The sequence below is a fragment of the Panthera tigris genome, chromosome A1, assembly GCF_018350195.1.
Source record: "Panthera tigris isolate Pti1 chromosome A1, P.tigris_Pti1_mat1.1, whole genome shotgun sequence".
Taxonomy (NCBI): Eukaryota; Metazoa; Chordata; class Mammalia; order Carnivora; family Felidae; genus Panthera; species Panthera tigris.
In genome coordinates, this window is record NC_056660.1 from 103,873,288 (window position 1) to 103,885,159 (window position 11,872).

The 11,872-nt window shown below is 42.9% G+C and overlaps 1 long non-coding RNA gene across 1 annotated transcript; it reads right to left on the reverse strand.

Annotated features, from left to right (window-relative positions):
- Positions 1-1,198: 1,198 nt before the first annotated feature.
- LOC122231271 lies at positions 1,199-8,487 on the reverse strand. The gene is made up of 3 exons (XR_006208461.1): positions 8,330-8,487; positions 4,460-4,765; positions 1,199-1,279 (listed from the first exon to the last, which is right to left on the reverse strand). It is a non-coding gene; the product is annotated as an uncharacterized LOC122231271 (long non-coding RNA).
- Positions 8,488-11,872: the final 3,385 nt, after the last annotated feature.

Sequence of the window (11,872 nt, forward strand, 5' to 3'; positions counted from 1 at the left end):
ATGTATTTATTTATTTTATTTGAGAGAGAGCGAGGGAGAGGGACAGAGGGAGAAAGAGAGAGAATCTCAAGCAGGTTCCACACTCAGTGCCGAGGCTGACACAGGGCTCCCTCCAAGTCCCTGAGATCATGACCTGAGCTGAAATCAAGTCAGTCAACCGACTTGAGCCACTTAGGTGCCCCACTATTAACCGTTTTAAAGTATACAATTCAACAGCTTTTGTCGCATTAGATTTTGTCGCATTTAAAAAGTTTTCATCTCACATGCGATATTCCGTGAGACCCCTCCTCTTAAACTCCAGACAGAGTTATTTTCAGAGGCAGGGTGGGTGAAAGTTTGTGCACAGAAGGATAAAATCAGTCCTTCCCGACTTCACCTCCTGTACCCCCCCCCCCGTCCCCCGACCCAAAAACTCCAGCGAGAGAGATGCTTAGTGAACTTTTTAGTGGAAACTTGCCAAAGGCAACAAATAAATCACTCCTTCAAGTGTCCTATATGATTGCCAAAGTTTTTGCGTCTTTTTATTTTCACTGTTATGCTTTGGGTACAAAACAAACAAACAAACAAAAATCAAAAATCAAAAAACGGGGCGAAAAAGTCCAGCAGCTGTGATGCCAATTTTGGTTTGACTCATCATCCCACTAAAAAGAACAAGGTCATGACTATTTAGGAACTCCTGCAGAGGTTGGGGTGGTGGGCTTGTCACGGGTCTGACTCTCACCCAACCTTTGCAGCCTGAGTGGCTCCACCTCTCACATGGGTCTTTCCCCACATTTCCAGCCCACTGTGCGTCCTCTATTCTGGAGCTTGCTTTGGGGGGCAACTCATCTGGCTTCGAGGCAAAGCCTTGAGTTTCTTGAGGGGTCTTTTTATAAACCTTGTTCGGTCTCTTCAATCTGACTGAAGACCCTTTATATATAAAATCTCTATGTTTTGTGCCTGGGTGGCTCAGTCGGTCTGTCCGACTTTGGCTCAGGTCATGATCCCGAGATTTTGAGCCCCGTGTGGGGCTCCGTGCTGACAGCTTGGAGCCTGGAGCCGGCTTCAGATTCGGTGTCTCCCTCTGGCTCTCTGCCCCTCCCCACTCGCACTCTGTCCCTCTTTCAAAAATAAACGTTAAAAAATTTGACATCTCTTTTGTATTTACTGCTTTTCTTTAATTTGAGAAATACGTGTTAAGATACATCTGAAGTTCTTTCCCCATGCGTGCCATTTGTCAGTCCCGTGTGGCACCTGAAGTTTAAATCCACATGGCTCTCCCTCCCTCCGAGGAGTAAATCTGAATAGGAAAGATAAATAAGATACATTTATTTGACAAATGTTTTTTTTGAGCTTGCCTGAGGGTGCGTGCAGGGATCCAAAGGCGAATTAGACAAGCTTTTGGCACTCAGGGACTTACAGTGTGGTGAGAATTGTTACTTTGGGCTCACAGTAGCGCTCATTCACTGAATTTAACTGAGCGATCCCTAGGAGATGTTTGAAATTCTCATTTAGATCAGGGGAAGTGTGGTCTTATAAGACATCCTCAGGAAAAGGTAAACCTAAGTATTATTTCAATGTCTTCTCTTATGAACAATTCCTTGAAGGATAAAAAAAACCAACACTAATTAATTGGTGGAAGGGGGTAGGAGTCAATAAAAGGATGTTTTAGTTACATACAGATTGGAACTCTAATCCAAATGAACACATCTAGGGGCACCTGGATGGCTCAGTTACTTAAGTGTCTGGCTCTTGATTTTAGCTCAGGTCATGATCTTAGGGTTGTGAGATCAAGAGGAAGTCATGAAAATAAAATATGAGGAAAGAACACATCATTTAATGTGTTCATCACTCTACTATGGAATATTAGCAAGGCTTGCCTTTAACCGTAATATGTGGTTATAGTATTAAAGTCAAAGTGTGGGTGGCACTGGGCTGCCCCCTTCTCTCTAAGAACTTCCCACCGAGCCCACAAGGGTAGATTCTTGATTCTTCTAAGTCTTGTTTCTGTTTTTTGGTGCTACCCTATCATCAAGGCTGACTGGTCCAGAGCTGAATCCTGAGGGAAGAAGGGACAGTCAGTTTCTCGTTGATCTAGAACCATTTGAGGCAGCAAGCACTTTATGCAGAAAATCTCTGCCTGTGTTTGTGCTCAGCGAGGTTCCCAGAGATGCTCTGTCTCTGCCCTCTCAAAGCCTGGTGTCCCTCTTTCCCTGCATTTAGCAGATGCTCCTGGGTTCTCCCACAAGTGCCTCCACCCTTTGGTTTTTTTGCTTAAACTCTCTCTGTCTTCTCCCCCCCCCAGCTCCCCCCCACCCCGGCCTTTTTTTTTGGTCACTTGCAACCAGAGGAAACTCAATTTAACATAAAACAACACACATGTCTAATGCGATGTTAGTTTAGTGCTAACGTGGAATTTATGGTTTATGGTAAAATGAAGATCACAGAGTCATGTTCTGCCTAATTCTGTCCTTTCTGGAGTACAAAAACTCTAAATAGCTACAACCGAAGTATTTAGAATTACTCGAAGGTGAAGTTGAAGCAGTGTGTTAGAAAATGATTTAAGGAATTTGTAAGAAAATGTGGGACCTGTTAAATACTAAACTTTTTTTTTTTTTTTTTTTGGTAAAGAATGTCTGTCTGTCTGTTAGACTTCCTTCCTTTTAGAAGCCCAGCATCACACGGGAGGCTATTTTGAACCGTCCCTGCAAGTTACCATTCAGTTTCTTCTAACCCAATAAGAGCCTTCTTTTTGATTAAGCACCAGATAAGAGTGTTATGCTGACCCACTCAGGATGTAAAAGTCCTAAGTCATTAGATGGCAGTGAGGTTTTAAAAACATTTGAACAGCAGGAAATAGAGCAGAACTCTCACCAACACATGCAGACTACAGTAGCAGCCGCAAAGTATGTGGTATCCTGTTCTGCCACTTTCGTTGGGCTGGATGATGTTGTCTCACAGACCCACTTGTCTCTGGAAGAACTTAATAGGTGCAAATTGTTTAGTATGGAGGAGGGCAGCGTAATTATCCCCAGGGACTCTACAACATCTCAAGTACAGATGAAAGCGACAATCTCGGTTTGGTCTAACACTCAGGGTGTTTCCCATTAAACTAAAATCTTAGTAAGCACCTCTGGTTTCTTCTTCATGATTTCTCTCATGAAAACAAACTGAACGGTTCTGTCCTTCCCTTTCTTTTGGAAACAGCAATATCTCGCTGTACCTGAAAATCTCCACTCAGATTTGTCTGATCTCTTTTGTGCCCCTAAAGAAACGGCCTAAAAGTGGGGGCAGTGTTGGTTAAGTTAGATGTGAGTGTTTTCTTTCCTTTTTTTTTTTTTTTTTTTTTTTGTGAGAATGAGAGAAAGAAAGAGGAGAGGGGAGGGGCAGAAAGAGAGGGGGATCTACACAGGGTTCAATCCCACGACCCTGGGATCATGACCGGAGCTGAAATCAAGAGGTGGACACTTAACTGACTGAGCCACCCAGGCGCCCTGGCTTCTGGTCTTGCATGTGTGTATCTGTGTAGACACGTGCATGTGTATTTTGATATCATCGTACCTTATCACATCCAAAAATTATGCTATCTACAGTCTTTCTAAATATGTAGATGGGAAACCATAATTAACCATGTCTAAATTATGTACATGTAATTATAACTGTTGGAGTCACTATTTTGGTATTCTTTCTTTGAAGTCCCATTTCTTTTTCTCACACTAATGTCCTAAGTCCCCATGACATATATTGGACATCATATATCTAATGAAAGAACCAAGGTGGAAAGACGGTGGAAATGCCGTTCTGAAAATCCAGAGAACCACTCGGTATGCCCGCGATGACCCGAGTAGACAAACACTTCATTACTAGGAAGGGGATTATGTCCGTCCCTCCTTATCCTCAGCCTGTGGTTCTGTCAGAAACTGCGAAATGTAAGCCAAGCATACTAGATTAGCTTTCTGCCTGGTTAATACATTATCTTCATTTCTAGAGAAGCATGTAAGCAAATGTGTCTCCCTCTTCCGGAACTTAATATATATGGATAGCCTGAAAATTCTCATTCCGGACTGCAACAAACATTTACATTTCATATGAATAAATGAAGATGTCATCTCTTGAGCTATTTATCTCCTTCTCATCCCCATAAACCAGGATTTTTCCAAAGGGTTTTGTAAAAAATAAACTCTTGGGGATCTTTTCCTTCTTTCCATTATTTAGGAATGGAAAAGGTACCTATCTTACTCTTTCTGTCAGCCTCAACCCACAGACTGTGAAAACACATCAGTCACTTAATTTACACTTCTAAAGGAAAACAAGACACACACACACACACACACACACACACACACACACATAACCTAACAAAGCAAACTCCATGGTTCTCAGATCATCGTACTTTTCTAAATAAAGTTTACGGGTTTGCATCTCAACTGCTATACTGAAATCCCTAAAACCCCAAGGTGACAAAGCAAAAGAAAGGGACCTGTGCTCTTGGAATCTGCAGCGTTCATGGGGGAACCTGGTCGTGGCTCTGCAAGGAACATTTCCACGTTCCCCAAGGAGCAAAGTTAACTTCTTGAGCAGCCCTTATTTCTGCCCCTTCTTCTTGAAATATGTCCCACAAAGGCATAGGAAGAGATTGTGGTTTGCAGTCAAGCAGGCCTGGATTCCGCTTGTTCCTCAGAACCTTGCCCGTGAGGCCTTGACCAGTTCTGTCCGCATATGCTCCTTCCTTAGATGGATATAGCTCCCAGGATGGTGGCAGAATGGTCAGCAATTGTGACTGTTCCTGGTGGAACAGAGATTACCAAAGTGACATCCTGAGAAATTTAACAGTGACTCTCCCTCATTCCACACAATCCTGAGACTTGAGTCATTTTTTCAGAAGATAGTAGCAGTGGGGAGGGCATCCTACCCCAGCATTCCTCATCTGTGTTGTGACACAGAGAAATGCCTTGTGATGTGAATGGGTTTTCTGTCTCAGGGAGGCTGGAGGGCCTCAGGCTGCCCAAGGGCAGGGCCTATTTTTCTTATCTTTTCACTCTGGTGTCCGTATCAATATTCTCATTTCCATGCCAGGTGTGGCTATGGTTGTGGGCCTGTAGGAAATGCTACACACAGCTCTTAGACTAGGGTAGACAACAGTCTGGAGAACAGTAGACAGTACTTATTCACGACGAATATCTGTAACCCCTGTGATTCAAAAATCCTTCTCAGGTCCATAAGGGGACACGTACGAAGGCAATTGCCATGGCAGGTGTGATACAGGTGCCCACCCCTGGGGGTGGGTGCTAGGCGTGGGAGGTGTCCACTGTGAAATCCAAAGTAACAGCTTAGATGTAGACACAGCAAGACCGTGCTCAGGGAATAAAGGAAGAAAGCAAATGAGATCTACAACATGATGTCACTTACACAAACTGAACATTCAGGAGTACAAAATAACTATACATTTTATAATAACACAGGAGACAAAATAATACACATTAAACACTCAGAACTGTTGTCTGTGGGAAGTGGGAATAGGAGGGGAGAATGAAGGAAAAAGGAAGGGATGGATGAATGGATGGATGGATAGGGAGATAGATTGGTAGATGGATGAACGAATGAAGGAGATAGATGGATGAATGAATGAATGAATGAATGAGTTGGGGCCCTGCGCAGAGGAATTGGGGATATGATGGCCTTAGCCCTTTGCTTTTGTATTCCTAAATAAAAAATAATTATCATTTTCTAGGTGTGTGACTTTTTTCTTTTTTTTGATGTTTATTTTTTTTTGAGAGAGAGACAGAGACAGAACATGAGTGGGGAAGGAGCAGAGAAAGAGGCAGGCACAAAATCCGAGGCAGGCTCCAAGCTCTGAGCTGTCAGCACAGACCCGTACACGGGGCTCAGACTCATGAATGGCCAGATCATGACCTCAGCCGAAGTCAGATGCTTAACTGACTAAGCCACCCAGGCACCCCTATCATTTTCTACGTGTGTAACTTTTGAAAACTTGGGAAGCAACTGTTCTGGGCAGTGCAAACATTTCCTTAGAAGCCCCCAAAAGTAGCAATTAATAGGAATTTAACAAAAGCTAGATGTCAAACTTGGAGAGAAAAAATGTGCACATAACCTGTTTTTCCCATTATAATTACAGAAGGATGATTTGTAAAGACAGGCCATTACACTGAATTAACATGTAAAGTCACTAAATATATTATATGTATAGTTTTAAAGAAATGCAAATGATATTGAAAGAAGATCATTAGGTAACCTAGGGGGTGTAAACTTGGAGGATTCACACCACTTCCTGAGAATTGTAGGGAATAGTAGGGGCAGTATTTTCCCTTAGCCCTGTTCTGCTTGCCTTACCCCTGCCAAAAATGAGAGCCTGTTAGACCCTTCTGATTTCCACACCCCCACCCCCACCCCCCACCCCCGTTCCCTGCCTGGTCAAAAGTATCTGGGAACTGTGTCTACAATGATTTTGAAACCAGTTTGGTTTGTCTTGAAGGTGGCTCTCCAGCTGGGCGCTAGGGAAGAAGGGGGTTGGGTAGGATTCAGAGAAACGCTGATAAGTGGGAAGGACTTTGCAGGTGTAGGGAGCAGCGTGATTGAGGGCATGGAGGTAGGAATGGGGAGGACCAACACAGGAGCCTGTCTAGACATGGAGAAACTGTGCCCTGATCCCTGCACAGCTGCGAGGTTCGCCAGGCCCAGGCCTCCCATTGCAGCTCAGACCCGACAGCTACAGGTGATCCCATGAGGGGAGCTGTCTTGTGCTGGGTGGGCCTGGAGCCAGTAGCTGCTCACTGAAATCTCATAGATTAAAATAAAAAGCCCATCACTGCCAAGGGTGGTTTTCATTTCCACTGGATACTTCTTAACTTCCCTCTGGCAGTGCTACCCATCTCTAGGTGAGAGCCTGTCTCTGCCAGGTTCTACTTATTTGTTCCCTTCTGGTTCTTTCTTTCTTTCTAAGATTTTATTTTTAAGTAATCTCCACACCCAGTGTGGGGTTCGAGCTCACAACCCCGAGATCAAAAGTTGCACACTCTACCGACTGAGCCAGCCAGTTAGGCGCCCCTGTTCCCTTCCATTTCTTTTCAAAAATGAACCTCTGATGTGTTTCAAAATTTTTTTTAACTTTATTTATTTTTGATAGAGAGAGACACAGAGCATGAGTGGGAGAGGGGCAGAGAGAGAGGGAGACACAGAATCTGAAGCAGGCTCCAGGCTCTGAGCTGTCAGCACAGAGCCCGACACGGGGCTCGAACTCATAAAGTGCCAAGATCCGTGACCTGAGCCCAAGTCGGCCGCTCAACCGACTGAGCCACCCAGGTGTGCCCCTCTGGTGTGTTTCAAACCTGGGGACGTTTGTGTTTCTGTGGTCTCTAATATACCCGTCTAATGTGCTGCAAAAGGAAGTGACTAGTTGTCAGACAGGAGGAGCAATTTCTCAGTTCCCAAAAGATTGCGATGCATAGCACCAAATGCCAATGGTTTAAATAAAAATCCTAAATACTCTGAATAATTTTCATCAGTTTTGTTGAGACATAACTCACGTACCATACAATTCACCCATCTAAAGTGTGTAATTCCAATGGTTTTTAGTGTATGTCATTTTTAATATTTTTAAATTGTGGTAAAAATATATATGACAAACTTTGGCGTTCTTTTCTGTTTTTTATTAAAATTCCAGTTAAAAACATACAGTGTACTATTAGTTTCGGGTGTAGAATTTAGTGGTTCATCACTTAAATATAATACCCAGTGCTCATCATAAGTACCCTCCTTAATTCCCATCCTCTTTTTCATCTATCCCCCCACCCTCCTCTGGTAACCATCAGTTTGTTTAAAGTTAAGAGCCTGTTTCTTGGTTTGCCTCTCTGTCTTTCTTTTCCCTTTGCTCATTTGTTGTTGTTGTTGTTTTTTTTTTTTTAATTTCACATCTGAGCTAGATCAGTGATGTTTGTCTCTCTCTCACCGACTTACTTTGCTTAGCGTAATATTCTCTAGCTCCATCCGTGTCATTGCAAATGGCAAGAGTTCATACGTTTTGATGGCTGAGTCGTATTCTATCGTATATGTATACCACAACTTCTTTACCCATTCGTCAGTCGATGGACATTTGGGCTCTTTCCAGTGTTTGGCTATGGTTAATAATGCTGCTGTAAACATCAAGGTGCATGTACCCCTTCGAATTAGTACTTTTGTATCCTTTGAGTAAATACTTACTAGTGTAATTGCTGGATCCGAGAGTAGTTTTGTTTTTAACTTTTTAAGGAACTTCCATGCTTACAAACCTTGGCATTTTAAGGATACAATTCAGGGCCATTAGTTACATTCGTGATGTTATTGCAATCCTCACCTCAATCTATTTCCAAACTCTTTCATCGCCCCCAAACATGACTCTATAGAATATCACTGTACTATAGTTAGGCATAGATGGAAAGAGTTTTGTTGGTAAAAGAGGGTGTTGGACATCATCATCCTCTGCTGGTGGATCCCCGTGGCAGGTATCCTGACCACCCCCTGCTGTCTGTTTGCACCTGGGTGGGGAGCTGGCAGCTTGGTGGTTCAATCCCATTGTTACCTCAGGCTCCCCGCTGCTTTGCTCATCTCCAAGCCTGAAGGTTGGTCAGCTGGAGAGTTTTGTTTTCTCTTTCGGAGGAGATCGGAGGAGGAGATCGCAGGGACTGAGGAAATGTCACCAGGCCTGTGGGCCAGAGGACTTCAGACATAAGCCTTGCATTTTGCACATGTTTGTGCAACCATGTCCTTCAACTCCATTCCCCACTCCTATGTCCGCCTCCCCCAGGCGGACTATTTTCATGTGTTTAGTATACTCTATTTTGTTTTATGTATTTTTGTTTTATGTAATTGTAGAATGCCTACAGTTATTTTGTACTGCATTTTTAACTGTGTAAGTTAGATATCTAAGTCTGGACCTAGATAAAGGGATAAGGTTTCCCTTCATTGTTTCTAGATTATCACTGAAACTGGCCTTTTCCCCACATACCCTCCCAGACACACCTCCTTGACTTACATGAAGGAAAAATATACACGTGTCTCTTTGCTGATACTCTGACCTTCAACTGGATGTCTTTTGTGTGCAGTATGTAGCTTCTAAGAGAAACTGTATTCCCTGGTTCCTGTCTTTTTAATTCTAAGTCACTATTCCAGAAGTTCTGTGTCCCTTTAGGGTTCCTGGTTGTAAGCACAGAGGCTGATTCTGACGGCAGAAAATGAAGGTACTGAAGACGTACCAATCGCTCACAGAATCGTGGGACGGCTAGGGGTCAAAAGAAGCTACATGCCAAGGGCTCCGGAACATGTCTGGGAAGGTCATCATTGCTGCCAAGAAAGAGTTGATGTTGTAGCTGCCGTCCCCCACCAACACTGTGTATAAGCTGATGCTCTGTCCCAGCTGCCTTCCGAAATTGGGTAGAACTACTAGAACAAATCTGCCACATTTCTATTGCTTTGGGTCAAATTCTGGGCCAGCGCATCTGCTTGGCCAAACCTAGGCCTGCAAAAGAAATGGCTGGCTGGCTTTTTTAGCATCTATAGAGTGGGAGGCAGACCCTGTGTCTTGCTGAGACTCCAATGGTGAGTTCTCCAAACATAAGAAGACAGTTCAGAGGGTGAGTGGGAAAAAAGTTACAGGTGTTCCCTACCGGCAGGAAACCTCTGGCGTTCTGTACGGGTCTGAGTCACAGCTTAATTTTACACAATTTCGAAGAATAATGTAGACTGGAGTTTGTCGGTCTCCCTTTCCTCCTGTTCTGAAAATGAAAAGATATCCTCGGGCACTTTCTTTTAGAAAGTTTGTTTATTGAGGCAGAAATTCTCACTGCAAAACTTCACGGTATTTTTTTTTTTCAAATTTACACTGTTGTGGTTGGAATATATCTATGTATTTCATAGGTGCAAGTGTTTTTCATAGTAAGCTTAACTGAAGCTTCTCTCCAAGATTCTAATCATCTTTTTATTCTGAGCTAATATTTACAGCTTTGTAATTCTTTTTTTTTTTTTTTTTACTTATTTTGAGAGAGAGAGAGGGAACGCATGTGCGTGGGCAAGCGGGGGAGGGGCAGAGAGCGAGGGAGAGAAAGAGAGAGAGAATCCCAAGCAGGCTCTGCACCAACAGTGTGGGGCTTGAACTCAAGGACCACAAGATCATGACCTGAGCTGTCATCAAGAGTTGGACCCTTAACTAACTGAGCCACCCAGGTGCCCCACCTTTGTAATTTTCAAAGTTTGTTTTCTATTGCCGTTCGTTTTTTAAGCTGGCACTGTTACTTTTTTTTTTTTTAAGTTTATTTATTTATTTTGAGAGAGAGGGAGCACAAACAGGGAAGGGGCAGAGAGAGAGGGAGAGAGAGGATCCCAAGCAGCTCTGAGCTGTCAATGAGGAGGCTCAATCCCATGAACTGTGAAATCACAACCTGAGCTGAAATCAAGAGTCAGATGTTTAACCGACTGAGTCACCTAGGCACTCCTAGATTTTCTTTTAAAAAGTGTATAGCTTATATTACTATAAGGTAGAAAAAGAGAAAAAATAAGTCATCGCAAGAACAAAATACAGAAAAAAAATATACTGTTGTTTTTGTAATGAAATCCTAGTAACCTAGTAACAAGGAGTTTTGTTAGTGAAACCTCAGTGTATTTAGATTGTTTTATGTCTCAGGTAAATAGGAAAATCATAATTCTTGTCTGTTAATAGCTAGTCTATATTTGATTACTAGTTGGAAGTTTCACTCTTTTTATTCTGTGAATTCTCAAAATGTTAGTTGACTTCACTGATACCCTATTTTTCTGGCATCTTTAATAAGTAATGGCCTTTGAGCTGTCATTGCTGCTTCATACCAAAGGTACCTCTCACCATTTCCTGTGGCTTTATGCTGAAAGGTACTATATTTACTTAATGATTTTATATCCTATTGCTGTCCCCCAAGTCCCAATCAAATCGGTGAGAGAGACTCAGTGTAGGAACTAGGTGCTTACCTTTCACGAGACAATTGTCAATTACAAAGCAGATTGGATTCCAGACCTAAAGATTGTCTTAGAGTAGATGTTTTCAGTAAGATAACAGGCACCAGTGAAAGAGAACACTGTTGGGGGGAAGGGGGAGGAGGTGATTTGTGCAATTTCCTTTAAAATTTTTAGAAATTCATGGTCTAGGGTGCTGCTGAAGCCTGTTCTTGTCTCTTGCTAGGATAGGCAAACGTCTGTGACCTCTCCAAGCCAGAGGATGCAGAAAGAAGCCAGAGCAGTAGGGGAAGGGAAGGCCAGCCAGATGGTGGAGGCATGGAAAGGAGGGTCAGAGTAAGGGTGAGGGTTGGGGTGCTAATTAGCTTTTCTTGCCTTGCCAGCAGTCTGTGGCAAGCAGATGACTGCACCCTTAATACTACCCTTTTTCTGGCCAGCAGGCAGCAGGGGTTGATACTGTGGTTACGCAGAGAGTGTGTGTTTTTTTTTTCCCTCTTCAAAACGTGGAAGTGGTGGAGAGACATACAAAGCGAAAATCTTGGTTTAAGTATTGTAAGATCTCAGGATAAGAGATCTTGTCTCTTTCCATCTTTTGCAAGATGCCCATTAACTGCGTGCCCATTCCTAGTTTGATAATATTAACTGGAAGCGATGTATTCTTTATATTATAAAAATCAATGTGAACCAAACTGTGCTTGGATATCTAAAAAACAATCAATAAAATGACAAAAACGGGCTATGAAATCTAAACGCAACTCAACCCTAGAGAGAGGTCGGCTTACAGATAATTATAAAAATATTCAGTAGAGCACATGTCAGAAGTACATTGGCCTTTCTTTACACACGCTGTCAGTTTCTGTGGGGTGGGAACTGTGTCTGATTATTTTGTAATGTCTCTAGAGCTGGCCATACTGGTATT